Source organism: Mauremys reevesii, linkage group 17 (genome assembly GCF_016161935.1).
Source record: "Mauremys reevesii isolate NIE-2019 linkage group 17, ASM1616193v1, whole genome shotgun sequence".
NCBI lineage: Eukaryota > Metazoa > Chordata > Testudines > Geoemydidae > Mauremys > Mauremys reevesii.
Genome location: NC_052639.1, coordinates 14,951,829 through 14,960,364, shown reverse-complemented (window position 1 = coordinate 14,960,364; position 8,536 = coordinate 14,951,829). Strand labels below are relative to the sequence as shown.

The following is an 8,536-nucleotide window of genomic DNA, read 5'->3' as shown; positions in this document are numbered from 1 at the left end:
AATCTACATATGCAAGTTGCACTTTAATGATAAAGAGATTGCACTATAGTACTTTATATTTTACAGTGTAAATATTTGTAATAAAACTATATATAGTCAGCACTGTACACTTTGTATTCTGGGTTGTAATTGTGTCAGCAACCTGCCCAGTTGCCTCGCTGCCAGGGGATGCAGACATTTCTGTAAGGCACATAAAGGGGCTATTTGGTGTTGAAGCAAATGCGAGGAATGTGCATTTATGAGAGGGAATTTCCATTTCTTCAGTAGCTGTACATCAGGGCCCCAGTGGCCTAATGGATAAGGCATTGGCTTCTGAAGCCAGAGATTGTGGGTTGAAGTCCCATCTGGGGTGAAAATCTACTTTCTTCCTGTATATTGCAAGGAAACCTTGGCCTTTATATTAAACAAGGAAGCTGGGAGATGTTTGAGCACAAAGTCCTGGATCTTGGGAACAATCACCAAAGGATATTAGAAGGCTCAGTCTGGTGACCTAATGGATGCAACCACACCTCCCCATCCCAGGGTAGTCCCATCTGAGACATTCCTCCTGCCCTGACAGGTGGGCTGTGCAGATGATGGTGGAGGGCAGCAGGAGAGGAGGTTGCACTAGTGCTGCCTGGGCTGTATCTGCACCAAAGATAAATGGAGGTCATGCAGCCTGTGCCTGAAACTCCACAAGTGCTATGTTCACTCCCAGAACAAGTCAAATCCTGCACCAAGGATGGTGAATTCCCATGTGAGCACACAGTGCCCCTGTCCACCACACATGCTGCACACACATCAACTGCACCAAAGAGACACAAACTGCACACTGAGGAGACAGCTGGTTTGTTTCCAGGTTGCTTTTATTTCCAAAGGTACTGAAGTGTGGGGTCTCTTCTTTTTCCGTGGGCAGAAACGCAATGGAGGAGAATCTCACATCCCTTAGCTGCCAGGTGACAGTGGCAGGAAGAAAATGCACTGCAATGAAATTTAAAAACATAAATAATTTAACAATGAGAAGTAATTAAATAAAATAATCCAATGGACGCACATGCCGGTGGCTTGTTCCCAGCCCAGAGAGTGAGAAGCAGGGAGTGTGTGAAAGGCGGGTGGTTAAGTCTGAGGGAGCATATTCATAGTTTGTATAAGTTAAATTATAGCAGACCGCTACAAAATACTCCATTTGGTAACATCAGTACAGAATATAGAAATCTACAAGCAATACAGCCATACACAGTTAAGACAGGGTGTCCACTTAATACCAGAGTTCCCACAGCCAAATAGCTGGAAGTCCCTTCACAGTCACTGCTAAACAAAACAACATTGTGCAGAGCCAAGAGCAGCCCTGCTGTGCCATTAGGAAGGCCTGCAGGAGACGCAGCAAATCCATCTAGATTCTGTGCTTCTGCTTAGTAGTTACCAAGTATGATCAATGAAAGGGTAGGTGGGTAGCTCCCTTTTTTGGACACCCAGCCAGTAGCTATAAAATTCCTCTGAGGCCTTGTCTACACTATGACTTTAGGTCGAATTTAGCAGCGTTACTGCCATTTAACCCTAGACCCATGCACACGACAAAGCCCTTTTTTTCAACTTAAAGGGCTCTTTAAATCGATTTCTTTACTCCACCTCCGACGAGTGGATTAGCACTGAAATCAGCCTTGCTGGGTCAAATTTAGGGTAGTGTGGACGCAATTCGATGGTATTGGCCTCCAGGAGCTATCCCAGAGTGCTCCATTGTGACCACTCTGGACAGCGTTTTCAACTCAGATGCACTGTCCAGGTAGACAGGAAAAGGGTCACAAACTTTTAATTTCATTTCCTGTTTGGCCAGTGTGGCGTGCTGATCAGCACAGTTGACCATGCAGAGCTCATGCAGAGCTCATCAGCATGATGTGCACATTGCCAGGGCACATTGCCCGGCCTGTACTCTGTGAGAAGTCTATGACCATGTCTATGTCCTCATCACTCTTGTCACCGCACTGCTGTCACCTCCTTGCCTGTTTTCGCTTTTGCAGATTCTGGTTCTGCACTGAGAAAAGGCGTGAAACAATTGTCTGCCATTGCTCTGATGGAGGGAGGGCGACTGATGGCATGGCTTACAGGGAATTAAAATCAACAAAGGGGTGGCTTTGCATCAAGGAGAAACACAAACAACTTTGTCACACAGAATGGCCCTCTCAAGGATTGAACTCAAAACCCTGGGTTTAGCAGGCTGTTGATTTCACAAAACAAAACAAGTCAATTTCTTGTTTTGATTCATCTAGTTTTTACGTCTTAGGCTGGTAGCAAACAGTACAGTACAACTGCTAGCCATTGTCATCTCCTGGTTGCTTGGCAGAAGATGGGAATGACCTGGCTGAGTCACTCCCATGTCTGTCCATGCGCCCCAACTGACCTCAGTGAGATCAGCTAAAAGCAAGAACTATTAACACAGAATTCTGTTCAAAGCCAGAGAAGTCTTTCAGCCTCCTTCCTCTTGCCGGTTTCTCTCCTTCCTTCTGTTCAAAGACAGTTCCCTGTACACTCCTAGTTTGCACAAACCCACCCACTGACCTGTGACTAACAATCTCTCGCTGCTAACTCTTCCAGGAAAACAGGCCAAAGAAAGTGTCTGCAAGCGCTGCATCGCAGCCCCAATACTCTTTTCAGTTCCTTCCCACAGAACTTTCCTCCAGACCAGTCCAGTGCCTTGCTGTTGCTTGTCTAACCACTGCCAGAGGCAGTGGTTTCCCAGGAATTGAAATTAGGGGTGTCTGAATTTACAGGGGTGTCAGGACCAATGAGATATATAAAAGAGATATGAATAAAGTAAATGTTTCGTTAGGATTATGCAAATTTAACATAAGAATAATGCAAGTTACACCAAAACACATAACAGGTCTAGATTTCTAAAAAATATAATTTTTTTAAAAAGGATTTAATTTAAATTGACTTTTGAAAAGTAAGCCATCATGGTGAAAGAGGAAAGTCCTCTCATGGATCAGTAACTGGTTAAAAGATGGGAAACAAAGGGTAGGTATAAATTATCAGTTTTCAGAATGGAGAGAGAGAAATAGTGGTATCCCTGAGGGGTCGGTACTGGGACCAGTGCTGTTCAACATATTCATAAATGATCTGGAAAAATGGGTAAACAGTGAGGTGGCAACATTTGCAGATGATACAAAACTATTCAAGATAGGTAAGTCCCAGGCAGACTGAGAAGAATTACAAAGGGATCTCATAAAACTGGGTGACTGGGCAACAAAAATGGCAGATGAAATTTAATGTTGATAAATGCAAAGTAATGTACATTGGAAAACAATCTCAACTATACATACAAAATGAAGGAGTCTGAATTAGCTGTTAACACTCAAGAAAGATCTTGCAGTCATTGTGGATAGTTCTCTGAAAACATCCTCTCAGTATGCAGCGGCAGTCAGTGATTCCCAACATTCTGTTTGCTTTTTAAAAAAGAACAGGAGCACTTGTGGCACCTTAGAGACTAAGGCTATGGTTACACTTGCACTTCAAAGCGCTGCCGCGGCAGCGCTTTGAAGCGCTAAGTGTAGTCAAAGCGCCAGTGCTGGGAGAGAGCTCTGCCAGCGCTGTCCATACTCCACCTCCCTGTGGGGAATAACGTACAGCGCTGGGAGCCGCTCCCAGCGCTGGGGCTTTGACCACACTGGCGCCTTGCAGCGCCGCAATTTGCAGTGCTGGAGAGGGTGTGTTTTCACACCCTGCTGCAGCGCTGCAAATTTGCAAGTGTAGCCATGCCCTAACAAATTTATTTGAGCATAAGCTTTCGCGGGCTACAGTCCACTTCATCGGATGTAGCCCATGAAAGCTTATGTTCTTTTTGCAGTACAGACTAACACGGCTGCTACTCTGAAACCTTCGCTTTTTTAAGAAAGGGAGGCAGTGACCATGAGATGGTCGAGTTCAGGATCCTGACACAAGGAAGAAAGGAGAGCAGTAGAACAGAGACCCTGGACTTCAGAAAAGCAGACTTCAACTCCTCAGGGAACTGATGGGCAAGGTCCCCTGGGAGAATAACATGACGGGAAAGGAGTCGAGGAAAGCTGGCTGTATTTTAAAGAAACCTTATTGAGGTTGCAGGAACAAACCATCCCGATGTGTAGGAAGAAAAGTAAATATGGCAGGCGACCAGCTTGGCTTAACAGTGAAATCCTTGCTCATCTTAAACACAAAAACAGCTTACAAGAAGTGGAAGATTGGACAAATAACCAGGAGGAGTATAAAAGTATTGCTCAGGCATGCAGGAGTGAAATTAGGAAGGCCAAATCACACTTGGAGTTGCAGCTAGCCGGAGATGTTAGGAGTAACAAGAAGGGTTTCTTTAGGTATGTTAGCAACAAGAAGAAAGTCAAGGAAAGTGTGGGCCCCTTGCTGAATGAAGGAGGGAACCTAGTGACAGAGGATGTGGAGAAAGCTAGTGTACTCAATGCTTTTTGCCTCTGTCTTCACAGACAAGGTCAGCTCCCAGACAGCTGCACTCTGCAGCACGGTATGGGGAGGAGGTGACCAGCTCTCTGTGGAGAAAGAAGTAGTTCGGGACTATTTAGAAAAGCTGGACGAGCACAAGTCCATGGGGCCGGATGCACTGCATCCGAGGGTGATAAAGGAGTTGGCCGATGAGATTGCAGAGCCATTGGCCATTATCTTTGAAAATCATGACGATTGGGAGGTCCCGGATGACTGGAAAGAGCTAATGTAGTGCCCATCTTTAAAAAGGGAAGAAGGAAGATCCAGGGAACTACAGGCCAGTCAGTCTCACCTCAGTCCCTGGAAAAATCATGGAACAGGTCCTCAAGGAATCAAATCTGAACCACTTAAAGGAGGGGAAAGTGATCAGGAACAGTCAGCATGGATTCACCAAGGGCAAGTCATGCCTGACTAACCTAATTGCCTTCTATGATGAGATAACCGGCTCTGTGGATGAGGGAAAGCAGTGGATGTGCTATTTCTGGACTTTAGCAAAGCTTTTGATACAGTCCCCACAATGACTGGGAATTTTCAGCTTAGAAAAGAGATGACTAAGGAGATATGCTAAAAGTCTATAAAATCTTGACTGATGTGAAGAAAGTGAATAAAGTAAATGTTTTGTTAGGATAATGGAAATGTAACATAAGGAAAATGCAAGTTACACCAAAACACATAACAGATCTAGATTTCTAAAAATATATAATTTAAAAAAAGTATTTAATTTAAATTGACTTTTGAAAAGTAAGCCATCATGGGGTAAGAGGAAGATCCTCTCATGGATCAGTAACTGGTTAAAAGATGGGAAACAAAGGGTAGGAATAAATTATCAGTTTTCAGAATGGAGAGAGATAAAAGTGGTATCCTTGAGGGCTCAGTACTGGGACCCTCAAGGGTCCTATTCAACATATTCATCTGGAAAAATGGGTAAACAGTGAGGTGGCAAAATTTACAGATGATACAAAACTATTCAAGATAGTTAAGTCCCAGGCAGACTGCGAAGAGCTACAAAGGGATCCCATGAAACTGGGTGGCTGGGCAACAAAATGGCAAACTAAATTCAATGTTGATAAATGCAAAGTAATGCACATTGGAAAGCAATCTCAGCTATACATACAAAATGATGGCATCTGAATTAGCTGTTAACACTCAAGGAAGAGATCTTGGAGTCATTGTGGATAGTTCTCTGAAAACATCCACTCCACGTGCAGCAACAGTCACAAAAGCAAACAATGTTGGGAATCATTAAGAAAGGGATAGATAATAAGACAGAAAATATCATATTGCCTCTATATAAATCTATGGTACGTGCTCACCCTGAATAGTGTGTGCAGATCTGGTCACCCATCCTAAAAATATATATATTGGAATTGGAAAAGGTACAGAGATGGGCAACTAAAATGATGAGGGCTATGAAACAGGAGGAGAGATTAAAGCGACTGGGAATTTTCAGCTTCGAAAAGAGATGACTAATGGGGATATGATAGAGGTCTACAAAATCTTGACTTGTGCGAAGAAAGTGAATAAGGAAATTTTATTTAATCCTTCACATAACACAAGAACTAGCAGTCACCCAATGAAATTAATAGGCAGCAGATTTAAAAAAAAACAAAAGGAAGTATTTCTTCACACAATATAAAGTCAACCCAGGGAACTCTTTGCCAGGGGATGCTGTGAAGACCAAAACTATAACAGGATTTTAAAAAGAACTAGATAAATTCCTGGAGAACAGGTCCATCTGTGGCTATTAGCCAGGATGAGAGGGATGCAACACCATGCTCTGAGTGTCCCTAGCCTGTTTGCCAGAAGCTGGGAATGGGCAACAGGGGATGGATCACTTGATGATTCCCTGTTCTGTTCATTCCCTCTGAAGCACCTGGCCTTGACCACTGTTGTAAGACAGGGCACTGGGCTATATGGACCATGGGTCTGACCCAGTATGACCATTCTTATGTAAAAATTAATTATAATAAAAATGTTTAGTACAGAAACTCCCCAACATAATGACCTCCCAAGATAGCAACAATGTGAGGTAACAACCTTGGCAAATACTGCATTTTAAAAATCTTGGCCTACTGGGAAACATATTTATATAAGTTTCCATTCCCAGTCACAAATCTAGCATTCTGGAGCAAAGTGACTAAAATATAGTCCAACAAACAAATGTTTATTTAACGTGCCCCTCACTTTTCCCTCCACTGCACTCCGCTCACTGGTGTTGTCCTTGGTCAGTGGAGACTCAGAGTTCAGAGGTGCTTTCACATGAGTACACCTTCCAGGTGGGGGACAAAAAGGCAAAGTTTGCTCTGGCAATGGCTGTTCATTGTGCCACTGTTCACTCCACCACTCTGTTGCCAATGGCCCTGCACAGTCACCTTCTGCTGTCACCTACCACTGTGACCTCTGCGATTTGGTCTCTTGAGGTTCCACCAGCTCTCAGTGATTTCAACATTAACAAGTCACCGGGACCAGATGGCATTCACCCAAGAGTTCTGAAAGAACTCAAATGTGAAGTTGCGAAACTATTAACTAAGGTTTGTAACCTGTCCTTTAAATCGGCTTCGGTACCCGATGACTGGAAGTTAGCTAATGTAACGCCAATATTTTAAAAGGGCTCTAGGGGTGATCCCGGCAATTACAGACCGGTAAGTCTAACGTCGGTACCGGGCAAATTAGTTGAAACAATAGTAAAGAATAAAATTGTCAGACACATAGAAAAACATAAACTTTTGAGCAATAGTCAACATGGTTTCTGTAAAGGGAAATCGTGTCTTACTAATCTATTAGAGTTCTTTGAAGGGGTCAACAAACATGTGGACAAGGGGGATCCGGTGGACATAGTGTACTTAGATTTCCAGAAAGCCTTTGACAAGGTCCCTCACCAAAGGCTCTTACGTAAATTAAGCTGTCATGGGATAAAAGGAAAGGTCCTTTCATGGATTGAGAACTGGTTAAAGGACAGGGAACAAAGGGTAGGAATTAATGGTAAATTCTCAGAATGGAGAGGGTAACTAGTGGTGTTCCCCAAGGGTCAGTCCTGGGACCAATCCTATTCAATTTATTCATAAATGATCTGGAGAAAGGGGTAAACAGTGAGGTGGCAAAGTTGCAGATGATACTAAACTACTCAAGATAGTTAAGACCAAAGCAGATTGTGAAGAACTTCAAAAAGATCTCACAAAACTAAGTGATTGGGCAACAAAATGGCAAATGAAATTTAATGTGGATAAATGTAAAGTAATGCACATTGGAAAAAATAACCCCAACTATACATACAACATGATGGGGGCTAATTTAGCTACAACGAGTCAGGAAAAGATCTTGGAGTTATCGTGGATAGTTCTCTGAAGATGTCCACGCAGTGTGCAGAGGCGGTCAAAAAGCAAACAGGATGTTAGGAATCATTAAAAAGGGGATAGAGAATAAGACTGAGAATATATTATTGCCCTTATATAAATCCATGGTACGCCCACACCTCGAATACTGTGTACAGATGTGGTCTCCTCACCTCAAAAAGATATTCTAGCACTAGAAAAGGTTCAGAAAAGAGCAACTAAAATGATTAGGGGTTTAGAGAGGGTCCCATATGAGGAAAGATTAAAGAGGCTAGGACTCTTCAGTTTGGAAAAGAGAAGACTAAGGGGGGACATGATAGAGGTATATAAAATCATGAGTGATGTTGAGAAAGTGGATAAGGAAAAGTTATTTACTTATTCCCATAATACAAGAACTAGGGGTCACCAAATGAAATTAATAGGCAGCAGGTTTAAAACAAATAAAAGGAAGTTCTTCTTCACGCAGCGCACAGTCAACTTGTAGAACTCCTTACCTGAGGAGGTTGTGAAGGCTAGGACTATAACAATGTTTAAAGGGGACTGGATAAATTCATGGTGACTAAGTCCATAAATGGCTATTAGCCAGGATGGGTAAGAATGGTGTCCCTAGCCTCTGTTCGTCAGAGGATGGAGATGGATGGCAGGAGAGAGATCACTTGATCATTGCCTGTTAGATTCACTCTCTCAGGGGCACCTGGCATTGGCCACTGTCGGTAGACAGATACTGGGCTAGATGGACC

At 43.2% G+C, this 8,536-nt stretch overlaps 1 non-coding gene across 1 annotated transcript; it reads left to right on the top strand.

Moving 5' to 3' along the window:
* Nucleotides 1–279: 279 nt before the first annotated feature.
* TRNAQ-CUG lies at nucleotides 280–352 on the top strand. The gene has a single exon. It is a non-coding gene; the product is annotated as a tRNA-Gln (tRNA).
* Nucleotides 353–8,536: the final 8,184 nt, after the last annotated feature.